Source organism: Cynocephalus volans, chromosome 7, assembly GCF_027409185.1.
Source record: "Cynocephalus volans isolate mCynVol1 chromosome 7, mCynVol1.pri, whole genome shotgun sequence".
NCBI lineage: Eukaryota > Metazoa > Chordata > Mammalia > Dermoptera > Cynocephalidae > Cynocephalus > Cynocephalus volans.
Window position 1 is genome coordinate 154,145,816 of NC_084466.1, and position 20,804 is coordinate 154,166,619.

At 44.2% G+C, this 20,804-nt stretch overlaps 1 pseudogene; it reads right to left on the reverse strand.

Moving 5' to 3' along the window:
* Positions 1–13,847: 13,847 nt before the first annotated feature.
* LOC134381813 (RNA 5'-monophosphate methyltransferase-like) lies at positions 13,848–15,200 on the reverse strand (annotated as a pseudogene).
* Between the last annotated feature and the right edge of the window lie 5,604 nt (positions 15,201–20,804).

Below are 20,804 nucleotides of genomic sequence, written 5' to 3' on the forward strand. Positions count from 1 at the left end.
ATGTTTCTGTTGACTTCAAGGAGAGTGTGTTGAGCATCAAGTTCCCTAGAGAACTAAGTATTAATTGAGTATAAAACAATCTTGGAAAGACCCCCAAAGGGCTCCTTTCACAGAAGAACTGATCTTGTTTGGAGTGACTCCTCAGCCTAGATCTCCTAACAACTGAGATGTTGTGGAACTTGGTGCTCTTACAGCATTTTAGGAATTATGGCACCTTAGAATGAGGATCTGCTGGCGAACAAGAATGTTTTGGATTCTGTGGGGGCCATTCCAGTTGAATGATTTATCTCTTCCAAAATCCAGGGAGAGAGAATGTTTCAGCAGGATTTTAACATGTGAATTGTAGCCATTTAGGATTCCATTCTACATCTCCAACTATTTGGAGAAAAGAAGACTGGATCCTTTTATCTTAAAAGTCTGGAAATGCTTAATTACACGTTGAAATTCGTTTTTCTGGAGTAGGATCAAAACATAAAAACAGAAATCTCATCCCCAAATATTCAGGGTATATATTTTCAAATTCCAGACACAATGGGACAGTGACTATAAGTGCTTTAATAAAAAGATTTAAGTTGACTGTTTTATAAATCTAAATTTTAAGGAGGTAAAAAAGAAAAAGTGGGAGAATGTACAATAAAAATATGGTAGATAAAAGTAACGGTTATTGTGTCCCGGGTCTGGTTTGCCTTGACTGTAGGTTTCATTTTAGTTACTAAAAGATCTTTGCTCTTTTGTAAAGTTCTGCTTCATCCTTTCCCACAGCAAACCAGAAGCTTCTGCCAGACAAGAAGCTTGAAAGCAAATGGTTCTGCAAATGTGGTGGTAATAAATAATGGAAAATGTTTACTTTTAAACTTTATGACAAACAGATTTCAGTAAAGTTTTGGGATTTAGCTTAACTGTCTTCCTTTTTACTGTGATTTTCGTGATGTCCTAAATAAGGCAAGAATCAGGACACAGAGTACATCCAAACTGGATTACTCTGGGATTAATCCCTAGAGATTGGGGGAGGGGCACCATCTAGCTGCGAGGCCTTGGAACATCTACAGAGAGATGTCCTGTTGAATGCCACATGTACACAGGTCCAGAATGTGGTGCTTAGAAGTAGCCTTCTATCTGTGCAAAGATTTATCAAAAGGAAGTTCATTACAGCATATTTCTAATAGCAAAAAACTGGAAATAACATTAATACTAATGAAAGTGGAATGGTTAAATTTTGGTACACGCTCAGAAAAAATAGTCCCTGCAGTCATGAGAAATATTGAGGTAGAAGTCAAAAAGATTTCTTGACATGGAAAGATGGTTTCTAGATACCAAATGAAGAAACCCAGGTTTCCAGATAGTAAGGTATGATCTGATTTTTGTGGTGAAAAAAATTTATGTAGGTTTGTTCTGGATAGAAAACAGTCTGGAAGGATATTCACTTAAGTGTTAACAGTGTTGTCCCTGGGTCGTAGTGATATGGATGACTTTTTCTCCCATCTTTCATTTATTTGCATTTACTAATTTTTCTGCAATCAGTGTTTGTATAATAAAAGATTTCAGAAATGATGGGTCATTGATGACATGTTATTTCATGCATATCACCCTAGAAGTGATTATAGAAATACTACTGATTCTGTGGATCTCTACGACCACACTTCAATTTTTGAGATTTGTGGCCAATATAAAATCAGCCTGTTTTGGTTTTTTTTGTTTGTTTGGTGCCTGGCTGGCATGGGAATCTGAACCCTTAACCTTGGTGTTTAAAATCAGCCTGTTGATGCTAACTTCAACCTTTATCTCATTTTCAGATAAAAGCACATATGTACGTTTTGTTTTGCATAAGAACTGATTTTTTTCCTAATAAATCTGAAGCCAATTCAGCTTTTCTTAGTTCAGAATCTATTTCTAGATTTCTGAGAAGCACTTAAGAAATGCCTTTAGAGACTGAAGGTGATTCAAAACTGGAGTAATTATTTATGATACTTCTCAAAGGCAAAAGTGCTTGCTACAATGTGCATTTTTTGAATTTTAAAGTGTAAGGATGATTTCCTCCATCTTGTGGATACTCTTTGCAAGATTCATGTGTCCTGTTTGCTGTTATTCTTTAGTAAGGTGTTGAGGGTACTTTAGATTGTACCAAGTATTAGGAGGTGGAGAACCTTATTTCACTTGTTCATATACAAACAAGTCAGGGAGGTGTTTGATTCCAAATCAAATATATACTTGCTTGGGACATTTGCTGTGTCCAACCAATTGCGGCTCTGCTTGATACAGGTGGGGGCCATTAGGTCTCAGCTGATTTGAAACAGATATGGTTTATCTGTACTAAAATATGGATCCTCCAAAAGACCTTTCTGACAGTTTTAGAGTGTGGATATGTAGGAGGAATTGGGGAATAGTAAGTAACCACTCTCTAGAAATAATAAGTACAGTGTAGGTCCCTGGCACACATGAGATGGGAAGTTAAGAGATGGATTTTATGCAATTTGACTCCTTAATGAGTTCTCCATCTTCTCAATCTGTCACAAATCTACTCATTGTATAAGGCCCAGCTCATATGTCACCTTTAGGAAAGCTTTCTGACTCACTGGGAGGACTGTGCAACCCAAGTACCTTGCACATATCTTGATGTAGCACTCAGCACATGATAGAGCGTTAGACTCTGTGTCCGACTCCACTATAGGTCATGAAGCTCTCCAGGACAGGACAACGATTGAGTTATCTCAGAATTTCCAGGGCTGGCATGGAGTGGGTGTCAGTAAATATTTGTTGCTTGAATGTTAAAGGAAAATAGGAACTATAGTAAAAGAGATCCAAATAAACAAAGTTACTCCATAGGTATACTTATTCCTGATCAATTAGGTGATAAGACAAAGACTGTCATCTGGAGAGGTTACTTGTAAAAATTCTTCATTAAACTGCCCTTGCACTGCAAACCTCCTTGAAAAGTTTTCTACCTAGACCTCTTGGAGCCATTATGCAGTGCACAGGGGTAGGCACAAATTCAGTATAGTACAGAGGCAACATAGATGATTTGGAGTCAAAAGAATTCCGTTCAAGATGAACTTTATTCTGTGTTAGCCATGTGGCCTTGAGAAGTCTCTCAGCCTCTCAGAACCTCCATTATCTTATCTGTAAAATGGGCTTGAGCATGATGATGTTCATCCTGCAGGGTGGTTGAGGAAACTGATGAAAAACATGTCAAAATGTCTTTGTAAACTGGAAAGCACCACAAAAGCAAATACCTTGCAGCTGGCCTAACCACATTTTAATGTCTTCCTAGGAAAAAAGCCAAGGTCATCATCTGAAGAGTGTTGTAAGCAGTACTCTGGAAGAACCTGGAAGGGCCTGAAATGCAGTCCCAGGAGTATCATTCCTTTCATTGATTGTTTTCCTCCGAGGCTTTGATGGGGTTCTGGCACCTTTGTGTGTGTGTGTGTGTGTGTGTGTGTGTGTGTGTGTGTGTGTGTGTGTGTGTGTGTGTGTGTGTGTGTGTGTGTGTGTGTAAAACAACACAAATGTATTCTCTTACTGTTCTGGAGGTCAGAGATCTAAAATCAAGATGTTGGCAGGGCCGCATTCCTGCTGGAGGCTCTAGGAGAAAACATTTTTCCTTGCCTTTTCTGACTTCTAGAAGCTGCCTACATTCTTTGGCTTGCAGCCCTTCTCACATCACTCCAACTTCTGGCTTCTGTCATTACATCTCCTGTGGTGAAATCTCTCCCTGCCTCCCTCTTATATGGACCCTTATAATTTCATGTAGGACCCATTCTGATCATCCAGGTTAATCTCCCCATCTCAAGATCCTTAATCTTTAGTCACATCTGCAAAGTCCCTTTTGCTATCTAAGGTAACATTCCGGGTTCCAGAGATTAGGCTGTGGACATCTTGGGGGACCATTATTCAGCCTACCACAGCCCCATATACATTTCTTTTCACTGCCTTGGTGAAGGGTGGTAGGAGAGAGCATCAAGAAGGGTCACAAGGTTTCAAAGTGTTCCTAAATTAAGATCTGCAGGGAAGTGAGTAAATTCAGCTCTGTACCCACTGTCATCACTCTGAGACCATCATAAACTAGCCGCATTTCTATTAGCTCCATATCCCTCCCTCCTAATGTTGCTTCCTTTAAAATGCTCTGTAGCGCTGAAGCTGAATTGCTCATTACTTCCTCATCCTAAAAAACAACTTATTAGAGATAGTAAGATGCATGTTTTCTACAAGTTGAGATGTTTTTCTCATAATCCTTTTGTCTAACAAGCACAGTTATGAGCTGTGGCATGCTTACAGAGTGTTATAGCACCTGATTTTTACTTGACACTCTATATTCTACGAAATACCTTTACATCCTTTAGCTCACTTGGGCATGGGAGAAGGAGGGTGTTATTTCACTTGTACAGATGAATAACCTGTGTCTGCAGGGCAGAATGGATTGGAGGGTAGATGACAACCCAGAAACCCCTGGTAAGTGACAGGCACATGGATGGAATAAATGTGATTTGTTATTGGTAGAATTCACCAGACTGTGACTACTTTAGTGTGGGGAATGTAAGTGAGGAAAGTGTCAACTGAAGTTTCTAGCTTGAGCAAGGAGTGGATGCGACCAATTGAGACAGGATTAGGTTTGGAATGAGGGTAATGAGTTTGCTTTTGGGACATGTTGGAATTTGAGGTGCCTAAGAACTAGATTATGGGATTACAATACAGGAAAAATATTACTCTGGAACAATGGAGGTGGGGCTACCAATATATTTGGAGGTCATTAGCATGTAGGTAGTTGTTAAATGTGAAAAGAACTTCACCCCAGAAAAAATATGTAGAGGGGGACTAGATGGCACCTTACAAATTCAAAGTGTGGTCTACTCCTGCTTGCATCAGAATCACCTAGGGTGCCTGCTAAAAACAGATTTCTCATTGTGATTGTACTTAATGCCACAGAATTGTATACTTTAAAATGGTTAAGAGTTTCAAGATGGCGGCGGCTGCGGCGGCTGGTGCGGAGTAGCTGAGGTGGAAAAGGTGGCCACTGGGCCTCAGGCAGCCGGGAAACTTGTGGACCTTCCTCTGGCCATCTCTTAAGGGAGGACTGCTGCTGCTGGCCGGTTGTGGGGGCTCAACGCCACTTTGCCCCCGGCAGGAGAGGCTGCCTCATTTACAGGCAACAGCTTTGAAGTGTGGAGCAGGAAAAGAACTGATTCTTAGCTGCAAAAGCGAGTCTTGAAACAGGGAACACGGCGCCAGGGCTGCTGTGGATGCAGCCAGGATCCCGGAGGCTGGGGCCGCACTGAAGGCGGCCAGCTGCCCTATCCAGGATTCGAGGTTTCAGGCCGGCATTAAAGAAGATTCCTGGGAGCGCCCGAGCGGCGCCGGGACTGAACAGCCCGAGGCGGCAGCGCCGAGAACACGGAAGGCAACAAACCAGAGACAGAGCGAGCGCCCGACCTGGCACAGCACTGTGAGTGATCCCTGGCACAGCTCTGTTCGGGGGGTGGATGCCCACGCGGCTCCCCGCCTGCACCACCAGGCCACTCACTGCCCCGGTGCTGCCTCCATTTTCCCAGGTGCGGGCAGCTCCGCCCTGCTCGGCCATCACTGAGCCCATTTGCTTGGCCTGGCGCGGGGCTTTCCGGACCCTGCGGGCCGGCCTCCTCTCCCACTCCCTCCACGGTTCTCTGGCAGGGCTGGGGGTGTGGGGCGTCCCGACCAGTTTTGGGAGGGCTAGGAAGTACGGGCGGGCCGACTGTCACTCCACCACACCCTGGACTCCGGCCCCGGTAAACTTCCTGTTACTGGGAGGCAGATACCATCTCTGCGACCACCAGTTTGGAAAAAACCCTAACGAATTTCTGGTTGGGAATAGTGTGGTAGGAGAGTTCCCAGGTCCGCTTGAACCTGCCGGAGAGCAGGCTGCAGGCGGGCACTAGACTCGGTTTATACCGGGGGGATACAAAGGTGAACAAGACCCGAGAAAGATCTACACAGTGCTACAAAGGCACCCAGAGAGACCGGTCGTCTGTGCCTAGCAGAAACCTGGTAGACTTCCTGGGCGAGGCGGTGCTGAGCAGGGTCTTGAAGGCCCAGCTGATAGACGAGGGGTGCAGAAGACACGCCCCAACCCAGCACAGTGTGCACAGAGGGGGGAGACGTGCGGCCAGGGAGGCGGAGACTCGACAGAAACCACACACCCGGTGGGGTCGCCACTGCACGATCTAACAGCCTGGGCCAGAGCACACGGAACGGGGAGAAGTCCTGTACAGAAAGTGAAAGCTCAACAGAGATCACACACCCTGTGGTACGTGATCCACCAGCCCAGCAGAGTACAAGCTGACCAGAAAGGTGGATCCCCGGAGAAGCCCAAGACCCTAGGCAACCACACACACAAGACACTAGAGGCCAACTGAGCAGTCACGGTGGGAGCCATACCAAATTGGCAACCACAGCAACATCCTAGTTAGTCATTAGTCTTAAACCGGTGGACTGTGAAACCCCCTGCCACAATGAATAAACACCAAAAAAAAGACACCAGAAATACAAAAAATCAAGAAAGTACACCACCAAAAGTTAATAAATCTCATACTCTAGATCCTATAGAACAAGAAGCCCTTGAAATAACTGACAAGGAATTTCGAGTGATAATTCTAAGGAAACTGAATGAGATACAAGAAAACTCAGCTAGACATCATGATGAAATGAGGAAAAGTATACAGGATCTGAAAGAGGAAATATACAAGGAAATCAATGTCCTGAAAAAAAATGTAGCAGAACTTGCTGAACTGAAGAAGTTATTCAGCGAAATAAAAAACACAACGGAGAGTTTAACCAGCAGGCTTGTCGAAGTTGAAGAGAGAACCTCTGAACTTGAAGATGGGCTGTTTGAAATAACACAAGCAGACAAAAAGAAAGAAAAAAGAATCAAGGACATGGAAGAAAATCTGAGAGAGATATCAGACAACCTCAAGCGTTCAAATATCCGAGTCATGGGTATTCCAGAAGGGGAGGAAAATGGAGATTCCATTGAAAACATATTCAACAAAATAGTGGCAGAAAACTTCCCAGGTATAGGAAAAATCACAGATCTTCAGATCCAGGAAGCTCAACGATCTCCAAACGTATTCAACCCAAAAAGGCCTTCTCCAAGACATGTCATAGTCAAATTGGCAAAACTCAGAGACAAAGAGAGAATCTTAAAAGCTGCAAGAGAGAAGCGTCAAATCACCTATAAGGGAGCCCCAATCAGGTTAACATCAGACTTTTCATCACAAACCCTAAAAGCTAGAAAGGAATGGGATGATATTTTCAAAATACTAAAAGACAAAGATTGCCAGCCAAGAATACTCTACCCTGCAAGGCTATCCTTCCGAAATGAGGGGCAAATAGTATATTTCTCAGACAAACAAAAATTGCGGGAGTTCACTACCACAAGACCACCCTTACAAGAAATCCTCAAGGGAGTACTGGGTTTGGTTCCTGAAAAATAACTACCACTGCCATAAAAACCTAAGAAAAATCTAAACCCGCTAGTACAATAAAAATGGCATTCATGAATAGAAAACAAGCTAACAAAAACACTATCTACAACCTAAGGAACCAACAAACAAAGAAACCAAACAGTAAATCAGAAAGCAAGGAACAAAAGACACCTAAGACAACCAAACAACCAATAAAATGCTAAGAATAAATCAACACCTTTCAATAACAACTCTTAATGTTAAAGGCTTAAATTCCCCAATTAAAAGACACAGACTGGCTGACTGGATCAAAAAGCAGTACCCAACTATATGCTGCCTACAAGAGACCCACCTCACCCATAAAGATTCACACAGACTAAGAGTGAAAGGATGGAAAAAGATTTACCATGCAAACAGAAAAGAAAAACGAGCTGGAGTGGCTATTCTTATATCTGACAAAATAGACTTTAAACTAAAAACCATAAAAAGAGACAATGAGGGACACTACTTAATGATAAAAGGACTGATCCATCAAGAAGACATAACAATCATAAATATGTACGCACCCAATGTTGGAGCAGCCAGATTTATAAAACAAACTCTATTAGACCTAAAGAAGGAAATAGACACTAATACCATAATAGCAGGGGACCTGAACACTCCACTGTCAATATTAGACAGATCATCTAGGCAAAGAATCAGTAGAGAAACACAAGATCTAAACAAGACTCTAGACCAATTGGAATTGGCAGATATCTACAGAACATTCCACCCAACAACCTCAGAATATTCATTCTTCTCATCAGCACATGGATCATTCTCCAAGATAGATCACATATTAGGTCACAAATCAAGTCTCAATAAATTCAAAAAAATTGGAATTATCCCATGTATCTTCTCAGACCACAATGGATTAAAACTAGAAATTAATAACAAACAAAACTCTGGAAACTATACAAACACATGGAAATTAAACAGCATTCTACTTAATGACATATGGGTCCAAAAAGAAATCAAGCAGGAAATCAAAAAGTTTATTGAAACTAATGAAAACAATGATACATCATACCAAAACCTGTGGGATACTGCAAAAGCAGTATTGAGGGGAAAATTTATTGCATTAAATGCTCACTTCAGAAGAATGGAAAGATGGCAAGTGAACAACCTAACACTTCACCTTAAAGAACTAGAAAAACAAGAACAATCCAATCCTAAAGTTAGCAGACGGAAAGAAATCATTAAGATCAGAGCAGAACTGAATGAAATTGAAAACCAAAAAACAATTCAAAAGATCAACGAATCAAAAAGTTGGTTTTTTGAAAAGATAAATAAAATTGACAAACCATTAGCATGGCTAACAAAAAAAAGAAGAGAGAAGACTCAAATAACAAAAATTAGAAATGAAAAAGGCGATATTACAACTGATTCATCTGAAATACAAGGAATCATTCGAGACTACTATAAACAACTATACGCCAACAAATTTGAAAATCTGGAGGAAATGGATAAATTTCTGGACACACACAAGCTCCCAAAACTGAACCGTGAAGACGTAGAAAATTTGAACAGACCAATAACAATAAAGGAGATTGAAGCTGTTATCAGAAGGCTCCCAACAAAGAAAAGCCCAGGACCAGATGGATTCACAGCAGAATTTTACCAAACATTCAAAGAGGAATTGACACCGATTCTTTACAAACTATTCCAAAAGATTGAAATGGACGCAAATCTCCCAAACTCATTCTATGAAGCAAACATCATCCTGATACCAAAACCAGGTAAAGATATAACCAAAAAAGAAAACTACAGGCCGATATCCTTGATGAATATAGATGCAAAAATCCTCACTAAAATACTAGCAAACAAAATACAGCAACACATACGAAAAATTATTCATCACGATCAAGTGGGATTCATCCCAGGGATGCAAGGTTGGTTCAACATACGCAAATCAATAAATGTGATACACCATATTAATAAACTCAAACACAAGGACCATATGATCATCTCTATAGATGCTGAAAAAGCATTTGATAAAGTTCAGCACTCATTCATGACAAAGACCCTCTATAAGTTAGGTATAGAGGGAAAGTATCTCAACATAATTAAAGCCATATATGACAAACCCACTGCCAATATCATCCTGAATGGGGAAAAGCTGAAAGCTTTTCCTTTAAGAACAGGCACTAGACAAGGATGCCCACTCTCACCACTCCTATTCAACATAGTGTTGGAAGTACTAGCCAGAGCAATCAGAGAAGAGAAGGAAATAAAGGGCATCCAGATTGGAAAAGATGAAGTCAAACTGTCCCTGTTTGCAGATGACATGATCCTATATATCGAACAGCCTAAAACCTCTACAAAAAAACTGTTGGAATTGATAAATGATTTCAGCACAGTAGCAGGATACAAAATCAACACACAAAAATCAGTAGCATTTCTTTTCTCCAATAGTGAACATGCAGAAGGAGAAATCAAGAAAGCCTGCCCATTTACAATAGCCACCAAAAAAATAAAATACTTAGGAATTGAGTTAACCAAGGAGGTGAAAAATCTCTATAATGAGAACTACAAACCACTGCTGAGAGAAATTAGAGAGGATACAAGAAGATGGAAAGATATTCCATGCTCTTGGATTGGAAGAATCAACATAGTGAAAATGTCCATACTACCCAAAGTGATATACAAATTCAATGCAATCCCCATCAAAATTCCAAAGACATTTTTCTCAGAAATGGAAAGAACTATCCAGACATTTATATGGAATAACAAAAGACCACGCATAACCAAAGCAACGCTGAGCAAAAAAAATAAAGCTGGAGGCATAACACTACCTGACTTTAAGCTATACTACAAAGCTATAATAACCAAAACAGTATGGTACTGGCATAAAAACAGACACACTGACCAATGGAATAGAATAGAGAATCCAGAAATCAACCCACACACTTACTGCCATCTGATCTTTGACAAAGGCACCAAGCCTATTCACTGGGGAAGGGACTGCCTCTTCAGCAAGTGGTGCTGGGATAACTGGATATCGATATGCAGGAGAATGAAACTAGATCCATACCTCTCACCGTATACTAAAATCAACTCAAAATGGATTAAGGATTTAAATATACACCCTGAGACAATAAAACTTCTTAAAGAAAACATAGGGGAAACACTTCAGGAAATAGGACTGGGCACAGACTTCATGAATACGACCCCAAAAGCACGGGCAACCAAAGGAAAAATAAACAAATGGGATTATATCAAACTAAAAAGCTTCTGCACAGCAAAAGAAACAATTAAAAGAGTTAAAAGACAACCAACAGAGTGGGAGAAAATATTTGCAAAATATACATCTGACAAAGGATTAATATCCAGAATATATAAGGAACTCAAACAACTTTACAAGAAGAAAACAAGCAACCCAATTAAAAAATGGGCAAAAGAGCTAAGTAGGCATTTCTCTAAGGAAGATATACAAATGGCCAACAGACATATGAAAAAATGCTCAACATCACTCAGCATCCGGGAAATGCAAATCAAAACCACATTGAGATACCATCTAACCCCAGTTAGGATGGCTAAAATCCAAAAGACTATGAACGATAAATGCTGGCGAGGCTGCGGAGAAAAAGGAACTCTCATACATTGTTGGTGGGACTGCAAAATGGTGCAGCCTCTATGGAAAATGGTATGGAGGTTCCTTAAACAATTGCAAATAGATCTACCATACGACCCAGCCATCCCACTGTTGGGAATATACCCAGAGGAATGGAAATCATCAAGTCGAAGGTATACCTGTTCCCCAATGTTCATCGCAGCACTCTTTACAATAGCCAAGAGTTGGAACCAGCCCAAATGCCCATCCTCAGATGAGTGGATACGGAAAATGTGGTACATCTACACAATGGAATACTACTCAGCTATAAAAACGAATGAAATACTGCCATTTGCAACAACATGGATGGACCTCGAGAGAATTATATTAAGTGAAACAAGTCAGGCACAGAAAGAGAAATACCACATGTTCTCACTTATTGGTGGGAGCTAAAAATTAATATATAAATTCACACACACACATACACACATACACACACAAACCGGCGGGGGTGGGGAAGAAGATATAACAACCACAATTATTTGAAGTTGATACAACAAACAAACAGAAAGGACATGGTTGGGGGGGAGGGGGGGAGGGAGAAGGAAGGGAGGTTTTGGTGATGGGGAGCATTAATCAGCTACAATGTATATCGACAAAATAAAATTAAAAAAAAAATAAATAAATAAAATAAAACTACTAATCATCTGAAAAAAAATAAAAATAAAAAAATAAAATGGTTAAAATGGGGCTTCCAGTCAAGATGGTGGAATAGACGGTCCCCAGCGTCACTCTCTCCCACAAATCAACCAATTTACAACTACTAAAAAGCAATGACAATCAAGCTGGGGCCACTGTAGCTCAGTGGAAGAGGAGGAGAGCCCTACGGAGTGCATGAAAGTGAGAGAAGCCACTATGAGAGAAAGAACCACTTCGAGCTTTTTGAGCCCTGGCCACTTTCAGGCTGGAGCTGCTGAGCGCACAGAGCAGGAGTTGGCAAAAGCCGCAGCTGTGCCATTTAGGTGGAGTTGCTTAGAGGTTGCAGGGGAGAAGAGGGCCTTGGTGGCCCCCAGGCCAGCAAGACCACTAATGGTTCCTGTGGACTCCCATAGGAGCGAAGAGCCACAACTGAAAAAAAGGAGCCATTCAGAGGCTGGTTAGTCATTGCAAGGGACCGGAGCATGGCGCTTCCCATGGGAAGTGTTTGGAGCACAGGTGGTGGGGGAGATGGGCCACCAGGGGAACACTGGGGCACAGCAAGGACAGCTGATCTGCCCCCCCAATCAGTGCAGGACCACTCAGAGGAGACTGGTCAGGAATATAGAACTGCAGGGGGTGCAGTTTGCTGAAAAGACTCAGGCCCAGATCAGAGTTTCTACACAACCCAGATGTACTGGATCTCACAAGACCCGGAAGTACCTATAAAGTCAACCATTAAAAATTGAGCTGCACAGAAAGCCTTCCCCAAGGAATCAGCAGCAAAGCAGCAATTTAGCTCAACCACAGAGCTCAAGTACTGGTCCCCACAGGAAGTTCCCCTTTTAGAAGTAAGCAAAGGACAACAAATTAGTTCCAGTGCAGAGTTTTAAGTGGTAAGAACAGCAAATAATCCAACATTGAACTGGAAGAAAAAACAGAATACCCACAGACCAGAGATAAAGTTTGATATTAACTAGTAAAGGTCTCTCATCACCAAAGAACACCTATAAAACCTAGAAGGACTGGAAGTCCCCTGGGCTACCAAGCTAGGGAGGAGGGAGGGCTTGGGGCCTCAGCCACACCCCCTGACACCCACAACCAGTCTTGAGGGTGGGGGACCAAGGGCCTCAGCCACGCCTCACTGACACCAGCAACCAGCCCCGCAACAACCACTGAGCCACCACAGGAAGCACCCTGGGCTCCCGAGCTGGGGGGTTGGGGTGGGGTGAGGGCTTCAGCCACACCCCTCTGACATCTGCCCCCAGCTCAGCAATGACCAAGCCACTGCTAGAAGCCCCCGATCTTCCATGCAGGAATGAGGGGGTGCCTCAACTCCACTCCTCCTCCTTCCTCCTCCTTCCATCCCATTTCCTTCCCCTTTCCCCTCTCCCCCTCCCCCCCAACTGCTCCACAACATCATAGAATGTAAAAAATATGTATACTAATAAATAAACTTTAAATAATAAAATAAAATGGTTAAAGTGGTAAATTTTAAATCATGCATATTTTACCACAATAAAAGAATGTAACAAAACAAAACAGATTCCTAAGCCCCATTCCAGACCTGAATCACTATCTCCGGGTTTATATTTTAAATCTTTTAAACATCTTTTAAATGCCAGTTAATGCATCTTGTCTAGTATCTATAATTGCTGTGCCGAGCCTGGGCATATTGGAGACTTGACCTTCTTTAGAAAGATAAGATGTTTTTCCTACTAACTCCTTCCTTTAGCCAGGCCAATAACTCTTCATTCCAGATTGAATTGTGAGGTTTTGCTTGAAGGAAGGCTTAGTAGGTCCAGAAGAAGCCTGAAGAAACCAGATCAGATTCAAGGAGTCCAGGGAACTGATATATTCTAAGGCCAGCCTGGTCTAATCTTTATAAATAGTTCCCAAAGGCAGCCCCTTCCATATTCCACAACCAGAATCTTTTTTCCAGGCCGTCTCAATCCGAATAGCTTAGCTCACTACTTCATGGATTCATTTTCAATTGCACACCTTGGACATTTTGCCAAAAGGTTTTCCCAGGTTTTGAGGCTGCCTGACTTAAGGAGTTAAGGAGAGTGAACATAATTCTCAGTAAAAACCCTTTCAGTATCTCTTTCCTAGTCTTTCTGCCCTCCATCTCACTGCCTCAATCTTAATCTGTTCTTTTCTTTCCCTTCTTCTATCAGTGATTCAGAGATTGGAGGAGTCTCTATGGTTTGCCCTGAAGAGCAGAAGGCTTCAGTCGCAACTGGTGTTGTCAAAGCAGCATACTAATTCCATGTCATGGTCCTGGGTCAAGATCTGCACAATCTGATTAGACATATCACCTCTGATGGCAAAGGAATGGAAGTGGTCAAAATCATGGAGTCCCACTTTCAGAGATGCCTTGCCTGGTAACACTTATAGGGTGCAGCTCCACAAGGAGGTAGCGGCAGAGGGAGGAAAGATGTGCCGGGGACTCCCACAGGCTATGGTCCCTGTGGTTCAGATGAATCCGCATGGTTATCGACATGCAGAAGCCAATGTCAAAAACTGAACACCCGGATTAGCTTAAGAAAGAGTTCAAGAGACTTCCAAAGCATCCCGGGCTCTCCCGAGCCATGGTGGTGGGGGACCTCGGGCCTCAGCGATGCCCCTCTGACACCAGCAACCAGCCCAGCAATGACCACTGAGCTGCCACAGGAAGTACCCTGGGCTCTCCCGAGCTCGGGTGGTGGGGGGACCTTGGGCCTCGGGCATGCCCCCCAACACGTGCAATCAGCCCAGCAATGACCACCAAGCCTCAGCCAGAAGGGCCCAGAGTTCCCAAGCTGGGTTGGAGGGGGACTGGGGCTTTTGCCACAACCCCCTGACACCTGCACCCAGCCTGGCAATGACCAAACCACCACTGGAAGCCCCCTAGTCTCCCCTATAGGAATGAGGGGGGTGCCACAGGCCTCAATCCCATCCCTCCTCCTTCCTCCTCCTTCCATCCCATTTGCTTCCCCTTTCCCCTCTCTTCCTCCTTCCGAAATGCTCCACAACAGCATCCTAGAATGTAAAAAAATATATATTAATAAAATTACATTAAAAAAAGAGAGAGAGATTTCTGGGTCCTATGATTCATGAAGTCCAGGATGATAAAGGTCAAGGCATCAGCAAAAGGATATTCTTTTTCAGCTCACTCCACCAGGACTGGTTCTGTCACAGCAGAGAAGACTGAGTTCCTTTGAGGTATCTGAGCAGGTCTCCCAATCACATAAGGAAAGGAAGTGTTGGTTAAGAGCTGCGCTCTCCCCAGAGTCGAACCCCATGTCAAGCCCCAGGATGGACATGGTCTGGGGATTCTTAGGAGAGAAGAGGCATTGGAGCAGCTCCAGGGCAAAAGGGTGGAAGCAGGAATAATGAGAGAAATTTCTGAAAGGGGAGGCCCTGGGTTCCAGAAGACCTGGCACCTCTTCCTCTGTGGCCTTCTTCACAACCCCTCTGTCCAGTCTCGTTCCCACTGCCATTGGCCTCCATCCTGCCTCTGGCTTCCAGCAGAACCGGAAGTGCTCCAACCACCTTTGAACCCCAGCCCAGGGCAGCTCACGGAAGTGTCTACTGAGGCAGGATGAGAAATACGCCAGGGGAAACTCAATTTTGAGTGCAGCCTAGCAGACTTTTTCCTTTAATAAAGCTTGATGAGTACCCAGCGTTTCGGCTCACTTTCTTTCATTTTGGTGCCAAAATCCGAGAAGGGTCCTGGGACCTTCAGACTTTCCCCTCTCTTGGGTTGATTGGCCCCCAGCTGCCCTTCCTGGACCTGCTGAACTGGGTACCTCCAGGACTCTCTTCTTTTGCCGTTTCAGACCAACACACCCACCATCAGCCTCAATTCAGGGTGAGTCAGTGGCTCTGTCCTACTTCTATGGGTTCCCCCAACTACTTTCTACTTCCCAAAGACCAGAAAAGTCTGCCAGGCTGCACTCAAAATGGAGGGCAGCACCAGATGTGGGGGTGGGAGGGCTTATACGGGCTGTAGGGAAGGCTGACGTCATCAGGGAGGGGGTTGGTGCTGGTGTGGAAGATAAGGCTGGAGGATATGACCAGGTGGAAGGCTGCACCCATGCGGAAGTAGAGGAGTTTCTTTTTCTCAGAAACCATGAGGGAAAGGTTTCTCATCAGGGAAAGGCTGGTGAGTATTTTGTGCTGAGTGTGTGTAAAATGGCACCAGTCACATAAAAGATGGCACCAGTCACATCCAAGATCCATCATTCCTGCCTTTTAAGTATAGGGAGAAGGGAAAAGGAGCAAAGGTCTCATTCTTCTGAAGCTACTTCCTGTTGGAGATGGGCAAAGATATGAAAAAATAAAAGATTTATGTTGGTGACTAAAACAATTAGGTGGCGGGTTATTGGTTTCGTGTAGGGAGTCTGTATTCTTCCAGGGAAGGGTCGCTGATTCTGAGGGTCTGATATCCTCCTCCCATGAAGAATTCAGTGACCTTTTGGTTGGCGAAAGCCTGCATACATTCCTGTAAGAAACTAGAGAAACACCGAAAGAAGCAGGGACCAAGGAGAAGGATAAGTCCCATCACGGTCAGGGGTCCGACATGTTTCGTCCTGAAGTCCTCCCCCATTGCTATAGCCCAGGTGAGTGGTTTGGGTGAAGCAGAATGTTTTGTCGGGGGTGGGGGGCTGGGCTCCAGCAGAATCCCCTTTGGAAAGAGCTATCCAGTAGTTTTTACCCCTGTAAGAACATGATGTGGCAGTTGTCTGGTCGTAGCATGTTGGGGGAATGTATGTCACAGATGTGAATGTGTCCTGTAGGGTTCCCCTGAGGATTCTGGGTTGGAGATCTGGGATGTTGGAAAGTGTCCTTCCACCCACCAAGACCTTGGTTATACATTGTGAACAGGGTGTGGCGTATGTCTCTATTAGGAAAAGAAGCAAGAGGAAGTGAAAAGGCAAGCATTCAGGGCAAGGTTTAAAGGAGAACTGGGAATTTTCAATGAAGGTAAGGTGGATAAGTTGTAGGCAGGAAGGGGAGAGAATTGACCTGGCCTTATGGCTGAGGTCTTGAAGATGATGGGGGGAACAAATGACTGTTTGTTGTCCAAAAGTTAGTTTAGAGCTTTCTTGTGTTAAAAGGGTGGCTGCTGCCAAGGCTCATAAACAGGGAGCCCATCCCCAGGCTGTGGTATCTAGCTGTTGAGAGAGGTATGCAACGGGAGAAAATATCTCCTGCCTCTTGTCCCAGAACCACAACCTCCAATCCTTGGGTTTTGGTGATGTTTAGGATAAAAGGATGAGATAGGTTTGGGAGGGATAGAGCTGGGACTATGAGTAGAGCGGCTTTTAATCGCTGGAAGGGAGAATGAATGGGCTTTGTGGGATCTAAGGGAATGTCAGGATCCCCTTTGGCTGCCTCACAAAGTGGTTTTGCTAGCACACCAAAGTTAGGAATCCATAGGTGAAGATACACTGCAAGCCCCAAGAAAGAAAGGATTTCATCCTTTCTGGTAGGAGTAGGGAGTTCAGAAATTAGACTCTTGTGATCCACCATTATTTCTCTAGTGTTGGGGGTGAGGTGGACTCCCAAATAGATGACTGAAGGAGGAGAAATTTGGGCCTTGCTGGGGGACACTCTATATCCCCTGGAGGCCAGGAAATTAAGGAGAGCAACAGTGTGGGCCCGTAAATCCTCATAGGAGGGGCTACAAAGAAGGAAGTCATCCACATATTGTATTAAAGTGCTAGAGGTTGGAGGAATTTCAGATAAGTCCTGAGCTAAGGCCTGGTTGAAGAAGTGGGGGCTATCCCAAAACCCCTGAGGTAGTACTGTCCAGGTGAGTTGTTTGGAACGATGTGTATCAGGATCAGTCCAAGTGAAGGCAAACAGGTTTTGACAGGAAGGGTGCAAGGGAATAGAAAAAAAAGGCATCTTTGAGGTCAAGCACACAGAAGAAATGGGTTGTTGTTGGGATTGTGGACAGAAGAGTATAGGGGTTACAAACAATTGGGGTTATGGGTAAAATGGCCACATTAATGACCCTGAGGTCTTGAACTAAACAGTATGAGCCATTAGGCTTTATAACTGGAAGGATGGATGTATTAAAAGGCAAGTGGGTAGGCCATGAGAGATGAGAAGAAAGGAGTTTGTGTATGATGAGTTTTAAGCCTATTAGGTGTTTGGTAGCAACAGGGCACTGTGGGACATTAGGGAACAAAGAGGGGTTCCACAACTTAACAAGAGTAGGGGAATGGTGCGTAGCAATGGAGGGAGAAGAAGTGTCCCATACAACGGGATTAACCTTGTCCAAGTGGAAGGGCAAGGTGGAAGTGTCAGGATCCAGGTCTGGGGCAGCCTGTAACAGGAGTATTGTAGCTGGAGTTAAAGTGTTTAGGGTAAGGGTAGCTTTGAATTTGGAAAGGATGTCCTGCCCCAGTAAGGGGGCCAGGCATTGAGGCATTATTAAAAATTTGTGTGTGAATTGGGTGTGATGTAGGGTGCAGGAAAGGGCTTGAGTGATCCATGGTGGTATTCTGATCCTGTGACCCCCACTATTGTGATAGAGGATGGGGTTGTTGTCCTGCATATTCGGGAAGGGTAGAGTAAGTGGCACCTGTATCGATGACAAGAGAGATTGGTTTACCTGCTACAAGGAGAGTTACCCTGGGCTCATGCATGGTGATCTCCATGGGGGCCTCAAGCCCTGGGCATCATCAGTCCTCCTTTTGAGCAAATCCAAGAACTTCCAGTAGGGATGGCCGTGAAGCCAAAGGGGGCTGGGCCACTCCCTCTTTGGTGAGTGGAACAGTCAACCTCCCAGTGACCTGGCTATTTGCAGTGAGGACAGAGCCCAGGAGGGGGCCTGGGGTTAGGACAGGCCCATCCACAGTGGCCCGGTTGACTGCATTTGAAGCAGATCCCAGGTGGCTTGCTCCTAGGGGCAACTTGCTTAGGGGTATGTGAGCCTCGGATGGCATTAGCCAGGAGTTGGTATTTGGCCTGATTTCTTTGGTATTGATCCCTCTTCTCCTCCTCCTCCCTATTGTTAAAAACCTTGAAAGCTGTGTTGAGGAGGTCACGTTGGGTCGTATTTGGACCATCATCAAGTTTTTTTTAGTTTTTTTTTTAATATCAGGGGCTGATTGAGTAATGAAATGAGAGTGTAAGAGGGCCATGCCTGCAGGGGAGTTTGGGTCTATGCGGGTGTATTTATGTAAAGTCTCAGAGAGGCAGGTTAGGAACTCACTAGGATTTTTGGTGTATCTGTGTGTGATTTCTCTAAGCTTGTCATGTACCTCATCTGCCTATTGTTGGGCCTTTATCCAGACCTGCTCCCTATCCTCAGGGGACAAGGTAGAAGTGAGAATCATGAAAACATCCTGCCAGGTGAGATCATAAGACTGGGTGAGATATCTGAATTCCTTAAGATATGTGTATGAGTCGGACTAGAAAGATCCCAGTCATTTTTTGATTTGGGAGAGATCGGAAAAAGGAAAGGGGATATGGACCTGGACAATTCCCTTCATCCCTGCCACTTCATGGAGGGGGTATAAAGGAGCCAGAGCTGAGGTGGGGTTGTCACCTGATGAAGGAGAAGAAGGAGAGGGCTCAGGTGGCTGAGGATGAAGAGAGGGAAAAGGTGAAGGGGCTGGTGGAAGATCTGGAGCATAAGGAGGTGGTTGGGGAGCAGAGTGGTCTGAAGGATCAAAAGATTGATCTGAGTCCAGAAGTGGAGGTCGGGCATGAACTAGGAGAATTTGAGATGTAGGACAGTTTTGACAGAGAGAAGGACACGATCGGAGATAGAAGAAAGCTTGAACATAAGGAATCTCTCCAGCTTTGCCACTTCAGTGACAAAAGTTGTCTAAATCTCTAAGAGTATCCAAATTGAGAGTGCCATCTTCTGGCCACTGGGATCCATTGTCTAGTTTGTACTTAGGCCAAACTTGATTGCAGTAGCAAATGAGACATTTGGGTTTAATATCTCCCTGGAGGCCAAGAGGTTTGCCAGGAGACAGCCCAGAGGGCATACAGATTATAGTAGAAAATGAGACATTTAGGTTTAATGTCTCCCTGGAGACCAAGAGGTAAATTGGCCCGGAGACAGCCCAGAGGTGTAGAACGTGGAGGTTTGGATTGTGAGGATCCCATTTAGAGGGTGAGAAAGGAGGTGATCAGTCCCAGTAGAAGAAGGGTCACACCAAGGAGTGTCCTCTTTGGTGCATACCTTCCTTTTGAGAGAGGAGCCACTGACCAGCTAAAGGAGCATCCTCCAGTAGCTGGGGGGCATGAGAGGGGTTCCCTCAGCCAGGAGCCTGGTCTTTGGGAAGTAGACAGTAGTCATAGAAAGTATTCAGAGGAACCTGTAGAAGTAGGACAGACCCACTGACTCACCCTGATTTGAGGCCGATGGTCGGTGTGTTGGTCTGAAACAGCAAAAGGAGAAAGTCCCGGAGGTACCCGGTTTGGCAGGTTTGGGAAGGGCAGCTGGGGGGCCAATCAACCCAAGAGAGGGGATCTTTCGAAGGTCCTGGCCAGGACCCTTCCCAGGTTTTGGCACCAAAATGAAAGAAAGTGAGCCAAAATGCCAGGTACCGATCAAGCTTTATTAAAGGAAAAAAGTCTGCTGGGCTGCACTCAAAATGCAGGGCAGCACCAGGTGTGGGGGTGGGAGAGCTTATATAGGCTGTAGGGAAGGCTGACGTAATCAGGGAGGGGTTTGGTGCTAGAGTGGAAGATAAGGCTGGAGTATGCAATCAGGTGGAAGGCTGCACCCATGCGGAAGTAGAGGAGTTTCTATTTCTCAGAAACCACGAGGTTTCTCATAAAGGAAAGGCTGGTGGCCATTTTGTGCTGAGTGTGTGTAAAATGGCACCAGTCATGTCCAAGATGGAGCTGGTCACGACCAAGATGGCACTGGTCACATCCAAGATCCATCACCTTAGAAAGTAAATATTTGCAAATGGTATTTTACCCTTTAAAAAAGTTGTGAAAATATTCCTATCTGTTTTATAATGTTGGCTGCACTGGCATTTTACTTGGCCTGCTATGAGAGCAATAATTTGAACAGGGACCAAGAACACAATCTAAGGGATTTGGGTTTGAACTAGTTACTTACATGT